Here is a 15,283-nt window from a genome sequence, read left to right on the forward strand (position 1 = left end):
TCTCTCTCTCTCTCTCTCTCTCTCTCTCTCTCTCTCTCTCTCTCTCTGCGTCTAATTTACACAGTTTTTCGAGCGTACTCTCGTTAAGGGAACAGGATTTTCTCGAAGGTTTAAACTAATTATCCTGAAAAGACTATAGTCAAATAGTCGTGTAAAAGGAAAGGAAAGTCCATACTTGCACCCACTTCGTTGAAATTAATTCGTATAGATATTCGTAAATTTACTTTGAAGTAATACAACTGCCTAGTTTTCTTAACACTAGGACTATGTAAGGTACGTGGTAAAATGGTTAACTTGTATGGTTAACTACGATGGTTAATTTAATAAGTATTATTTCTTTTTTAAATTTAAACATGATGGTCTTGGAAGTTCCAGAGTTCCAAGAACATGGAAATGGTAATTGCTGTGGGCTCACTAAGAATTTCAAATTTATTTAATATTACGTATTCTCAAGAGATCTCAAGATTGTTTCGATGTATCGATAGGGGGGAATTTTCTACGCGTCGTCTCGGTTTCCGCTCAAAAATGTAGACCACTCTGCTCGATCGTTCTCGGTCCGAGGCATATTTTCGCGTTAATTAAACGCCGTGCCGTATCGCGCTCCAGTTCGCAGACGGCTCGCGATCGCGTAAAAGCAACGAGAAAAACGGCTGGAGGACTTTAGAGTCTAGGGGGAATCGTGCCGTTCGCGTTACACAAGTTTCGTTAATGCTTTCCTCGCTCGTGTCACAACGAGCGCGCGAGTTCTCAGACGCGCTGGGAAATTCCGGCGTCTTCGTTCCATCCGGAAACATCGCGCAGCGTGCTATTATAGCGATCTAAGCGAACACAATTGGACTTGGATAACGATTTCGATCTGGCAAAACATGTACCGAGCGACTCCAGCAACTGGATATAAACTGTACGTTTGTTCCAGACTTGGAGAGATTTTATTTGAAATAAAAGAATATGATCGGACAGATGTAAGATTCACGCACGATTACATTTTCCCTGCGGAGAAAAGTCCGTGAAACTAACGGGAGGCTAGTATTCAGCAACTACACCAATCTTGTCCGGCTAAATGATTGCTAAAATATCGCGTCGCGCAACGGTCGCGCTGTAACGTTTAACCGTTAACGCATCTCTGTCACCAAAAGCGTCGTAAAATTCGATCGTTGTTGGAATAGCTCGGCGAATCGTGCGAATGTCATAGCCATTTTCCATTGGAATAAATTAGCCGCGTAGCGGTATGCCGCCTTCGCAACGACGATCGGAGATGTTTTCTCCAATGGAGGATTCCCCTTTTTATATCGAGTCGTTCACGGAACGCGACACTCGTAACGTTACCTTACGGTAAATTACGTTACGTTACGACACACATAACGGTCATCCTGAGCGCGCTAAAGGTCACCGGAAGAGACGCTGGCACGACCAGTTGCTCGATAGATTCGATCTCTTAATTGTATCATGGTTCGAAAATGCATAGCTTCAAGCTTCTCAGGTTGGAATTTATGCAAATTTTCTAGCTAGATTGAATTTTATTATTTCACTGTAGTAAACCATGTTTTTCAGAGCAACTGATGGCTACAATTACTTTATATTAACCATCAGTGTTTGGAGCAGTGGAAAAAATTGAAATTATTTCACCAAAATTAATAGCTTTCCGTTGTTTTCCTTCGACGAGACTGTTTACGATTTTTCACGTCGCGTCGGCAGTGAACCGGAGGCGTAGTTGCAAAACCCGATAGCCTTCAAATGCAGAACAGGCTAGCGTAGCGAGCTTTCATTTCCTCGTATTTCTTCGTATCGACGTTGCAGTTTTGAATAAACGAGCCTCTCATTATGAAAGTTGTTCATGTCTGTTTTTAAAAAATACAAGCACGCACGACGTGTTTTTAAGCGTTGCTTTCTGTAACCAATACTTGAATACATGTCGATTTCGAAATTACTTGAAACGAGATTAGTAGTTACAAGTCGCTCATGAAACTCAATCGTAATGTTGGCGACAGATGAATCGATAATTACACGACTAGTTACAGTAGACACATAATGTAGCAATTTTGCTATATTTATTATTAAAGGATTTTCAAGGCATGTGGTTCAATAATAAATTGCACCTGTCAGTATAGTTGCGATAGACACATAAATACTTGTATCAATTTTCATTTAGAATAGAACAAATTGAATATATGTATCTGTATGAAAGTTTGTAATTTCTAGTAGTCGCGAAAGATCTCAGTTGTTGAAGCAATTTTAAATAAATCTGTATAAAGAAAAAATCAATCGTAAAGTCCCTTTTCCAAAAGCATTTACAATCATAACTAGTAGTAATCCCCAAAAAAAATATTAATTTTCCTTCTACCTTCGTTTTTCTCGGCGATCTGTTTCGCCACCTGTTTTCGTCCATATTTGACCAACAATTAGTTAGAATTGGAACGTGAGAATTGGCTGATCGCCGATCTCGTTGCGTTCACCTATCGAACAAAGCTTGCGTTCACCGGAAACGCGAATCGGTCGTCTCGATTGACAGTAGAAAATGCTGATGCAAGTCAGCCACGCGCTTATCTCTCCGGCCGAAGTAGATTCCGATCGTCACGATCAGACATTCCCGTAGAGGCGTTTTTCCCAGCAGCGAGGTTATTTACTTTCTCGCGGGAGTAGAATTTTCCGCAGCTAATCTCGTGGAGTCAGATTATCGTTAGGTAACCTTATTGGAGTCGGAGCTATGTAAAATATTATTTCGAATAGTAAACAGGAACTACTCTATTCTATGTTAAATCATGGGTGCACGAAGATGAAACAGTTTATCTGTTGCAATTGGTTCCCAAAATAGAGTTTAAAATGGTTTCAAATTTCATACGAATGGTACTGTAGGGTTTTCTCTTCAACTATGTACTTTGTACGCGTTGGTTACACTTTTTCTTTGACTTTTCAACTCACAAGCATCAATTTCAATTTTATATATATATATCGATATTCTTGCAAACCAATGTTCAGACGTTCTCACGTGATGTTACTTGTAAACTATTCACTGTAGAAGCAAAATGTATAAAATATTTTTTTAAGAAATTTCTTAATCTCTATTTTTATTGTCAACTATTTTCTCAGCAAATCCATTAGTTTTCAAGATATCCATAAAACAGATTGTTTATATCTGTCGGTGAAAAAAAATTCACACGATAAGCGTGAGATATTTTACACAGTATTTCTAACGACACAATGATAGCACATGCGATAAATTAACTTTATAAAAATATTTACATAATGTTGTATAGATTTCATTCTAGGGTGACTGTGTTATCCAACGATTTTGCACGATACGTGAATAAAACGAGGGAAAATCGCGTACATCTTCACACGACTGTGTGATGTTTCTTTTATCCGCGTTTCGGGGTATTGTTACGTCCGGCTTGTTACGTCTTGGTTGAAAACTTGGTGACGAATCAAGTGCCTTTAGACTAGGAGATAAGAGATGAAACTAGTTGATGTCTCCTATGCAAGATACCGAAGAACGATAGGGTACAGAGGATACAGAGGATACAGAGGGTACAGAGTTTACAAGCAGAAAGGAGCAGATTTCTAATACTTCTATTCATATATTAGATAATGAATAGAACCTTTATTGTAGTGGACATGTGTTTACATAGGCTATTATTTATTCAACGTGAAATTTAATTTAATTTTATAATTTAGATTGCAATTTTTATCGAACAAATGATGCATTATAATCTGTTAAGCTTTTATTCGTTATTATTAGTACGTTTTATCTAGATTGGAATGTATTGGAAAATCGAGTAGTTTTCCAGCATGAGTTCGTCTTACTTTCAGTCCAACATTTTGCTACCAAACCTCTTAGTTACAAACAATAAATAATCTGGCTTCATATATGACCAAGGTACTGCTTACTACTGTATTTAAAAGCAATAAATTATTAAATGAGGAATTATTCAATATAAAATATAATGTTAAATATAAAAGAAATAGTAACGTTATTAACGCAATAAAGCGAGATTGCTAAAATAACACACTACTATTTTAAAAATCCTATACATAGTTTTATGTAAATTTCGAAAGAATTTGCATCTCTGGCAATATTTTTAACATACTCAGCTGTTCGAGAAAACGGAGTACCTTCGTGAAAAGCATTAGTATGCATTAGAGGTCTGCAAACCTGAACTTTCCTCGAAGGTGTATTCGTTCTAAGCGACAGATGCAATTCGTGTTTCGCGTTCATCGTTCGAAGGATTACCGCGTCAACCGTAGAAAGTGTCTCATCAAGCCGAGCATCGCCGTAATGCACATTCCGCGTCGACGTGTCTCTACTTGGCTGCAACTCGTTAGAGACACGTTCCATTCGCGATGTACCGTACAGAATATTATTTGAATAAGCTGGCTCTAGTAAACAATTGGATCACAATTTTTCAAATATTCAATATAAAGGTTCGGTGTCGTACAGAATTTAATAACATCGCTAATAATCAGTCGACAATTGTTTGTATTGTTTCGTTTGCTCTTGCAGCTATGAGAAAATAAATGCGTAAGTGAAAATATTATGTAAAAAGTTGTAAATGTATATGTATCTGAAATATAAAATTTTCTACTAAATAATCATAATAACAATTTAAATATTTAATCTATTTTTATCGAAATGAATCTCGATTTGTCATTCTGTTAGACCCACTCTCCATCCATTCGCCAGAGTAGATCGAGACGAATCTGGTCAGACACCGCAGAAAATACACCGTTGAGATTCATTTACTTCCGTATCACGAATTTCTTATTAAACAACCGCGAGAACTGTTTACATATTTAATATTTTTCTATCTGGATAGAAATTTTAAATGGTCTGGAAATCTCAAGAACGATCACTGCCAACACAGTAAAGTTAGGACTTGTTATTCCATTAAGCACTCCACAGTCCACGCATTCGTTCGTAATTTCGCATAGTAGATTGCTTCCACGCGATTCCACGTTGTTCCTCGTTTTGAGAAGCAGTTCGATCCCGTTTGGCGCGTTTAGTATCGCGATTCAAATACGCACCGATTAATAGCGCTCGTTTTGAAATCATTTCCAGGGTATTTATTTCGATCGGCCGCAACCATAGGTATAGGGAGGTCAGACCGCGAATGCGGTTTTCCTTTACATCGTTAATCTTTGCGCCGTTTAACAGAAGGATTGCCACTCGGTATGTAGAAAGTGTCCGATTGTGCAGTCGAACGTGTGCGCGGCACTCGCTCAAAGAATATGGAACGCGAGTAACGTTCGACTTTGTCAAGGTGTGCGGCGAGGTTGTCGCAATCCTTCGAAATTGGGCTAAAGCAGACCTGCGTCTTTTCTCTGAAAACAGACCTCGAGGGCTGAGAAATCAGCTGAGTCCTTCACCAGAGATTATCTTCGATGGTCCTGTGACCTTTTTATAACGTAGATGTATTATTTCCGTTAGGAACGGCGCGTGAGTTGTCGTTTACGCTCTTGTGAAATAAAATATCAAAGAAAAATCCGGTTGATGCATATGCCCATCAATGCGCACTGTATTAGGATTAAGATTTAAAATTCTTCCATCAGCATAGTCGTAATGGATACTTGAACTTTTTAAGAAATCAAATCGTTCCTAAAGTCTCTCCTGTTGCAACATTCTTTATATATGTATATGCGTTGATCGTCAGTGCTTCTAATGTTCATTCTAATCTCTCTAGAATCCATCGACGAACACGATAGACCCCCTGTGTTCGGTAAGAGCGACCACGTTACATAATCGCTCGTTTCGTTTCTCGACTGTAATCGTTCTCGGAGGCGACCCCAGGCGGCGATCATCAACAGTTGATTTCTAAATTCGCCAGCACTGCCGCTCTCGTACGTTCCGCTACGAATCGACCGATCGATCGAACTCTGCATTAATCGATAAACTACGAATTTTTCTGGAACGGAGTCGGGCCGTGTTTTGCCTGTTGCGATGACGGGAACCGGCTTGGGAATAAATGATTTCACTCGCCGCCACCGTGAATAAAATTTATTCGACCGTAAAGTGCCGTTCCTGTCGTTTTATCGGCACATTGTGCAAGCTTATGACAAATAATGTGGCTCCCGAGCGTCGCGATTACCAGTCATCGTTGGTTTCGACTCTTTTTGCTCGATCCTCGCTGGTTTCACTGCGAAGGAAACGGTCGTGACGCCGCGCTGCGCCGGGCGTTAGGTAGAGAAATTAACGATATTAATAACAAGAAAAGTGGCAGTAAAGATTCACGCTTTCCACTCGGCGAGCAATCGTTCGACCATCCAGAATACGATTTCGACGTCGTTTCAGAGAACGTTATGCCATCGGCACGCCCGCGCCGCGGCCGCGGCGTTCGAGTATACTCCTGTTGATATTTAAGTTGGCATTTTGAATTTGATTAAATAAGAGGCCACCACAAAAGACGCATCATCACTCGAAAATGCTGTTTGTCGAGTACATTGGAAATGTGGCAGTTGCACCATATGGTTGGCTCATTGGTCATTTTCTTTCTCTAAACTAAGATGAGCATTATTCATTACCAAATTGTTTTATACTTGTATGATTACGAGTTTCAACTACGAATTTATTTTAAACTTCACTTAAAAGTAAACATTAATATGTTTCAACTCGAGAATAAAATTGAAAAACGTTATGCTCTACCATATAGTGCACTGCTGTTATACATAAGTAAAGTGGAATCGTCCTGGAATGTAGTATCGTTAACATAAATATCGACGCGAGCGCAATTAAAATGTGGTAGAGAAGTGTGATTAGCGTCATTACGCGGGAAGAAACTCGGCATGGAATCGGAAACTGAACCGACGTTTGTCTTCCATGAATTTCTTCCTCGAAAGACAGGGAGCGAGAGCCTCGCACCTATAATTAGCACAATTAATGCGTCCAAGGTAGGCGAAGTCGCTGCGCCTCATGTCTCGTCTCGTCTCGTCTTTCTCTGCGGTAGCAACAATTGTTAGTCGAGAGAGCATAACGAGGCCGATGTCTAGAACCTACGAGAGATATTTTACGATCGCTTCCTGCTGCTTTGTAAGTTATAGTCCGTAAATTACGCCGACTATCAAAATGGAGAGCTCGTGGACGATAGAGATGGACAGGTTACCGAAGAATCCAAGGCTATCGCCTAACGAGACTTTGGAAATAGATATCCCAAGCGCTACTTTCGTTGAAATTATCGTCTTAAACACAAAGTTGTAATCTATTTTCAGTTTGTTTTAATTCTCCAAGTAAATATCCAATAATTCTTTTAATAACCAACTAAAATATTGGTCCTTTTACACTTTCTAATTTCATTATTTCTTACATATGTGAAGAATAAATTCAGGTAAATTATTAACAGAAATTCAGAACAGTATTTAGCTCGAATTAATTCACAATATAGAGTGATATATTAATAATAGAGTTTAATAATATAATAATGCTGGAATAATAATGATTTTTCTGTGATCATAGTAACCCGATCAACTACACGGTGATTTTAAATGCTCGTCGTTTGTTAGAACAGTGGATAAAAATAATATGAAATAGAGTTTCTGTTCGATTGGTAATATCGTTGGAATATCAAAGTGATTACGGTTGCACAGGCCACGCAGAACCATTGCAGCTGTTTACGGTGAATAGATCGCTTGAAATTCAATCAGCGGTGCAGATTGAGCGGACATCATCGAAAGTGGCCATCGCGCAATATTCACACGTATGCCGTAGAAGAGCCTGACACACTTTGTTTGCGTTTCGAAAGCGACGATGGTCAAATTTCGCTTTATCCTAAGGCGGAGAATAGTGTGCTCGATCGACACGTTTTCACCTACCATCTTCTCTAATAATCTTCATACCATCTCCATACCATACATGTTTAATTAAAAAATAAAATCGTAAAGCCTTTCTTGGACATCTGTTCCTCTTGAAATTGTTGAAAGGATCCACAGTCAAACTGAACCATAATTTAATAAAGTCGGTTCCAACTAAAATACGATCGGTAGACTCAACTCTTTACACATGTCGTACCATTATTTCCACGTATACGAGGAAAAGTTAAAGATGTCGGCGTCGGCTACGAAAGGATCGTTATTTCGCTAGTATTATACTGAACTTGATCCCACCACTACCGCTAACCTTTTCAGCGGCGGTGGAGATTCGACGTCCAAGAAAATGAATTTAAATGACGACACCGTGTGTGACGAAACGCATCTCCGTGGTTGTCCAATTACGCGGCCATCAAACACTCGATCCACTGGTCGCAATTATGCCTCGAGTACGTCGCGCATTATTCACTCGATTGGAATCTGGTCGAATAGGTCGGTGCACCGTCGGCGTCGTCAATTTTAATCATCTGAACGAAATTGTAAAAGGAAGTTGTCCGGCTTCCTTTGCTAAACATTTCCAATTTTCGTGGTTTTAGAAAGTGAGAAATTGAAATCCAAGAAAGGAAATGACAAGGATTCATTCGAAATTACAATTCACACTTTTTACATTGAAAGATCTTCGTTAACTTTTCCTCAACTAACATTTTTTATCTTAGTGTTATAGAACAGTAAAATTGTATAGCTAACATTTCTAATTATTTAAGAAATATTAAGTAAGTCATGAAAAACCAGAGTATCTTTGAAAGGGTTTCTTTTCACCCTCGGAACCATCTTTTAGCAACAGTGAAAAAGAGCAGTGTGATCAGCTTCACGTAAGTTACATTTCCGTAAGAGATTCAGATTTTCCAGAGTGTAGCAATATTGTTATTTAGGCCTATTCCACTTCATTCGATTACGGCCAAGTCGTTCGTTTATTTCTCTGTCGACGTAAAGCGGGAGAAAGCAGACCGCGTGCTCAGGCTCGCGTTCTCGTGTCGTAACGCACAGCGCGATATTGTTTATTGGAAAAGATCTGGCAAAATGTCGGTCGGACGTGTGTCAACTCAGCCTGTGCGGAAGTAATATATGCAATATGTAACGGCCGTGTTTCAGGCCTACGATTATCAACCAGAACCAGTGCCAAAGAGCAAGTATAACTTAGAAATTTTGTATACGTAATTCTATTCCGAATAACAAACTCAATATAATTTACATAAAATACTTTAAACAAGAAGTGAAATTTGGACAAATGATATATTTTCATTTAGATTTAATTGAAACACAGAATTAAGTGTACTCGTTTAAATTCGATCAAAGAACAGAACGAAATATTTCAACTTTGTATTTAAACTATCTACGTAGAATATTTAAAAATCGTTTTTCTCATGCCAGTACCAAGCAAAGATAAAAGTACTTTCCAAAAATAATTGAAAACCCGCTTCCCAGACCGTTTTGCGTTAGAGACATTAATATGGATGAAGAAAATCAGGAGGAACAGTGATCCCAAGCGTAATAGAGTTAGGCTTGACGTACTTTTACAGCTCAATTCCGTTCTCACGGATTCGATCGTTCGAAACGTTCCATAAATGGGAGTTTATGCTTCCCATAGTTTGCGTTCCCATATAATAACGCGCAACGTAATGTGCCCGACACGTTGCACGGCTTACGACACCACCGATAAAGAAGCGTGCGCGATTTAGCCGTTGTTCGACTCGCGCCGCTAATTTTACCTTGGATTTTTATCGATGATCTATGGAAATCGATAGACCCCACCCCGGGAACGTTCGATCGATTGGTCGATCGATCCTGTAGGTTTTCCGTAACCTCGACAGTGCCGATCCTACGAACCGAACGGCGCGGTGCGGCGCGGCGTTCCCTCCCTCTCAGTGTTTCCCTTTCGTTCGCTCCTTCCTCCTTATCGCATTCTAACGCGTCCACGTTCACTTTCGATCGACGGATTCCGCGACCGATTCTATGTACAGTGCGGGACAAAATGATAACCAAACATTTTTGTTTACATTTAGACATGAAAGTAGGGATGCATTTAGTTTTTACACCCTATAGAGTCTTGAGGTGTTCATAGGATCTTTTGAAAAAATGTTTTCAACAAAAGTTGTACATCTCGGTAAAATGTGAAATTTTTTTCGAATATATTTCTTCGAGAATTACTGTGTTTCAACATCATTTTTCTTTTCCATCCTTAAAAACGTTTTTCGGCTGAAATAGAAAATGATTGAGATTTGATTTCCATGAATTGAATTTGTGCAAAAATTCACATTTTTCTGTGTGTATCAAGTTAAAGCCATCATTTTGTCCCACCGCTCCATGAAATCAATTTCTACCGTGTCTACATAAAATGTAATATATTATACAATATACAGAATGCCAAAAATACCTGTATGTTCATTCTTACATGTATCTCTAAATATAGATAGGAAGTTGGGTGGGCTATCATTTTGTCCCGCACTGTACATACGCTTGAAAGTGAATTTCATTTGCTGGGCTGCCCGTTAGACTCGCGACACGCCTAGTCGCCCTAATTGCACAAGGGGGTACCACGAAACTGCTCTTGGAAATCTAATCGACAGACAATTTCATTTCCGACAGGTCCTTTCCAATCGAAAATCTTGTTTTTCTCAATGTTTACGGATTAAAATCTTATTTATATGAATTTACCGGCAAAACGAGTCCTATTATTGCTATTAACACTGCTATTAACATGAAATACAAATTTGTGACAAATTTGTGTTCGCATAAGTCGTTGACAAAGTTTATTAGGCTTACCAGAGTACATCCAAGTGCAAAGAGTTAACTCGATGAGTTTTCGTTTTCATACTTTTGGAATAATTGCTTCAAGAGTCCTCGTTCACCTTGATCGCCTCGACATATTGCGTGTCTACGTACATGTATATTATATTAATTTCACGTGTTCACGAGTGGCCACGGCTGTTAAGTTTTCCACCACTCCGCTTCGTAATTATTTTCCAGCCACACCAAAGGGTGCTCGATATACAAAAGACACGACCGGGCCTGGTACCGCGCGGTAAACGTGCTACCGGTATTTTTTTCCTTTCACCTTATTAAATACCGCTCAACGTACGCCAGGCGTAGGAGTCGGCATTCTTTTTTTCTCCGCGAGTGGAAAAAAAGACGAGTGGAAAGTTGGGCGTAAGGCGAATTCGAAGATAGAAACAGTTCGCTTTCGTTGTCATCCGAAGGTGCAAAAAAGTCTCGTCGAAAGGAGGAGAGGATGCCAGCGAAAGTCCTGGCGCCGTTATCATCCTCTGAAGCACGCGCGTCGCTCGATCGTCCTTTCACGATCACGTTCCCGTATCATTCGTTGCGCGATGTCTTCTTTATTTTTTCGCAGTGCTCTACTGGCGGCCAGAAACATGTCCAAGTTAAATTTCCCAATTGTTTAGCAATCGTCAGTTTGATTTTTATTATAAAATGTTCCGGCTACTAAATTTGCTTTCTGTTAATCGATTCATTTATGATTAAGATATACTTGTATTCGTTTTTTCAACATTTCTCTTCTGAACTACGATTGTCGATGTATATTATTGTTTCTATATTTTTCTATTTTAATAGAGACTTTGTGTTCTTTCTTTAGAATATTACATAATCAGTTTAGCCTATTTACACTTTGCTAACCTTTTGGCTTACTTGTAACAGGTTCAACCAACTCCAGCCTGAGAAAACTAATTACGAGGAGAACAAAATTATAATTGTACTTTGGTATTAGTTATGTGTTTGATGACGCCTGCTCGTAGATTGTTATCTTTGGTATCCTTTCTTTCATTCTTCCGTCTTTCTATTATTACTTACATCCTACTTTCGATTTTCTTTTCAATTCTTCAAAATCTCTAACTTTGGATGGCTGAAAAGGAGTAAACAACATACTCGTCACAGATTCGCTTAACGTGGTAGCATAGTGCAAGAGTAATCGTGGCGACCAAGAGAAAAGCGTTTCGAGGGCTGGTCGTGTCGCGGTTCTCCTTGTTTTCTCTTCTTACGAAAATTTCGTTCGTCTGAATACCAGAGCGTTGCGTTACGCTTCCAATCATTTTCTTTTTTCGACTGAATCGGCCGTAGCGAATTGTTTCGCGGAGTTTCACCGGGCTGCGAGGCACTACTTTAAAGTCTGCCATCCGAGCACCTCACGTGGCGGACCGGATTGTCGCAAGAAAACGCGGTGACATTCTGGCCACGGGCTCGAGACGATTGCGCCCGTTTTCTGTCCCGGGACAAAACACTGTTATTAGCGTCGTCGCTTAAGTAATCGAAATTTCGTCCGCGTTTTGTCCCGGGGCCTCTCGTTGGTTTAGAGAAGCCAACACTCGCGTAAAGCGTAAATAGCGAACGAATTGACGCTACTTTCGCCAACGGTAATCTCGTAAGTTGCCCGTACACCGACAGCGAGGATAAGCGAAATCGCGATCTCCCCTAACGGTAAACAAATATTTGTTTCGCCGACGTCTGGAAATGTCTGATCGATAAATTTGTGGAAAATCGATTCGTAAATGATTAAATGGTAGGTTAATCGTAGACGGAAATAGATGACAAACCTGTCTCTCTCAGCTCCGGGTGATTCCTCTTCGTTAATCCCTCATGAAAGCACCGTCCTCACATCGAGGCGCACTGCAATTATAATTTCTCACACCTGTACACCGCGGTGACTGAGTTCCTCGGTTAGCGAACGATCCTGAGAAAGCACACTCGACGAATAGACGGGCACCGGGTGTTGCTTTCGGAAAACCGTATCGCTCGATTTGTCGAGCACGATCACTGCGTTCTCGTGTGTTCGGGGCAAGACCGCGTCCGGTCCGGCAACAAGACTGCGCGATGGAAGTGGAAAAGCCAGCAGCAGGAGCGTTGTGCTCCGACCAGCGTCGTCTGGTCGAGCTTTCTACGAGCGAGGATAAGGTCGAGGAGGGGGTCTGGCCAGCCATAGGCGCCCTGCCTTGGGCCCCCTCCACACTCATTGGCGTAGCCGTGCCAAAAAATACGGGCCCCATCCAGGGAAAGGCACCTGCGTCGACGACACCTGATAGCCGACGCGACGCGCGCGCCCCTCGCGAGTCGATGCAACGCGTCGCGAAATCTTTCAGACTTTACTTCTCTGTGGACTGTTCGATCTCGTTTTACCTTTACTTCTAATTGTTTTGTAACTGTAAGTAGGACCTACATTGTTTACAAAGTTTGACGTCTTCGAGTGACTAACACTATGAATAAACCAAATGCGACTCGATACCATTTTTCTCTACTTTCGAAATGTATAAACTCGAGTCTAGCTGCTCGTATGCTTATTAACTCACTGACAGAACTTACGTCGGGACTATGTAAATCTCACCTTTCAAACTTGACTCGAGCGACGCGCTCGAAGGCCATTTCTGTGGGCAGTTGGATCGCGTCTTACTTTTACTAAGGACTTTTTCCGTTTTGGTCCTCGATAGAGGATGCAGCCGAGACAAAGGGTGGACTGGATCTCGATCGGTCGACAAAGGTCTCGAGCCGCCTTTAGGGGATTCCGCGCATCTTCGCGGCCATTTTCGAGCGACCAAATCCATCGAACAAATTCTTCCCGGTTCGTTTGGAAGTTTTCGAAAGATCGATCCGAAGAAACAAAGTGAAAGTAGGACGCGCGACTCCGGCGACAAAGGACATCGACGAGGACAAAAGTGATGAGCCCCGCAACTCGAACATCGCGCCTCGGGGATCTTATTAATCGATAAAGATCGCGCGTCGAGCGCTCTCTCCCTCTCTCTCTCCCTCTTTTTCATGGGTGGCAAGCTGCGACTGTTTGGAAATAGGAAGTTTAGGTTTCCGTGACGCTCGCACGACGATCCTTGCGTAATCGAACGGAGTTGTGCACGAAAAACCGATTGGTTATCGCGGAGAGTCGACTTGGCTGCTCAATAAATTACCTTCGAGGGTCGCTGCCGACGAATAGAGCCATTGCTACCAACGAAGGCAGCGGAAGGCTGCGAATCGAACGGGTTCGATACGATTTTACCAAAGCTGGGTAGAATATTGTTTGAAATAGGAAATAGTGTATAGGTCATTTTATCTTGTATCGTATGTTGCAATTATAATTACAAATTGCAGTTGCAATTGACCGGGTATACTAATTAATCATTAATTAGAGTTTCAGACTCTCCGTCATACAACAACAACTGTCGTTCGAAGACTTCTTGAGCGATAACATCGATAAGTAAATTGAAAGTAAATGCCCATGATGGGAGTTTTCCATCTTGGACATTCTCCATGAATTGGACTGTTTCCACACAATTCTCCGCATCCTCCAAGCGCGGTAAATCTTCTCTTCCTCGAGGCCCAAGGACGATGTCTCCAGTTCTCGTTTTCTTTACATTTTTCCTGTAGAATGAGTCATATCGACAGCACGTGAACTTTCCAGTCGATTGAATCAAATAAAACGATTCGTTCGATACGAATCAAACAACTGTTAGCAATTTATATTTTTCGCCAACCAATTATGCTAACTTTGATCCATATAAAGTGACAAGTATACCTATATCAAATCTCTTGATTAAGTCTTGTAATTAATTCTAGTAAATCAGCTTCACTCGTGAAAGCATTACTTTGGTAATACAGCTGATAAAAAATCTTTATAAACTTAGTGTTAATGTCAGTCACTTCAAATTTCCTCTTCCATAAGTGACACGCCTTCTGATCTTTGAAAGGGGATCGCTAAGAATTTCAGAACGAGGCGTGTAGGGTATGCCCGTGGTATTTGCGCTCGCGAATCGTTCGAGGAGCGTCCCGACGCCGACGCGTGGTTTTCACGCGCGCGGAATATTAACGCGTTACACGTTCACTGGAAAGTTGTATGGAAATTTTTAATAAACGTGTCCATCGTTTTCAGGATCTTCAGCCTGGTAATAATGGACTCTCTGGTGATGCCGATGGCCACGCAAAAAGTATCCCAGAGACGTTTAATCTTGTTGCGATCGCAATCATGTGGGACTAGGTGTAGTAATTCCAATATCGATGGTTATCTCTCGATATAACGTCACGAATCGTCTCTCACCATTGTTCATCTTTTGATATTTACATACTGTTTGCCATAATTCAGTTCAAGTATCAATTATGATTGCATAAACTGATTTAATGAAAGAAAGGAATCTGATCGTTCATTCTCCCAAATATACAATCAGTAAGAAGAGTATATAATACTCTTTGTCGAATAATTTTTCCTCGGTTGTACACAAATCATATAACGTTACATCACTGGCACACGTGACTCAATAAAACTTGTAATCTCAAATCCCATCTAGGTTTGACTTTTCATTCTTCCAACTATACCTCGAATCTCGAACAAAAAAGAACCTGATAGCTGTGAGCAATTTGTTGTTTTGTAACGACGCGGAGTGTGACTTGATACGACTTACTATTTCGTCCAAGATCGATCTTTCTTTTTCCCGTTGATAGC

General features: G+C 40.6%; 1 protein-coding gene across 2 annotated transcripts in view; it reads right to left on the reverse strand.

The window, feature by feature from the left end:
• The window catches only part of LOC128892564 (uncharacterized protein DDB_G0284459), a 29,152-nt gene extending 16,440 nt beyond the window's left edge, over nt 1-12,712 (reverse strand). For both annotated transcript variants that reach the window (XM_054153102.1, XM_054153101.1), the window contains exon 1: nt 12,399-12,712. The gene's annotated coding sequence lies outside the window, so the exon portion shown is untranslated. The remainder of the gene's footprint in view (nt 1-12,398) is intronic.
• Nucleotides 12,713-15,283: the final 2,571 nt, after the last annotated feature.

Source organism: Hylaeus anthracinus, unplaced genomic scaffold, assembly GCF_026225885.1.
Source record: "Hylaeus anthracinus isolate JK02 unplaced genomic scaffold, UHH_iyHylAnth1.0_haploid 12002, whole genome shotgun sequence".
NCBI lineage: Eukaryota > Metazoa > Arthropoda > Insecta > Hymenoptera > Colletidae > Hylaeus > Hylaeus anthracinus.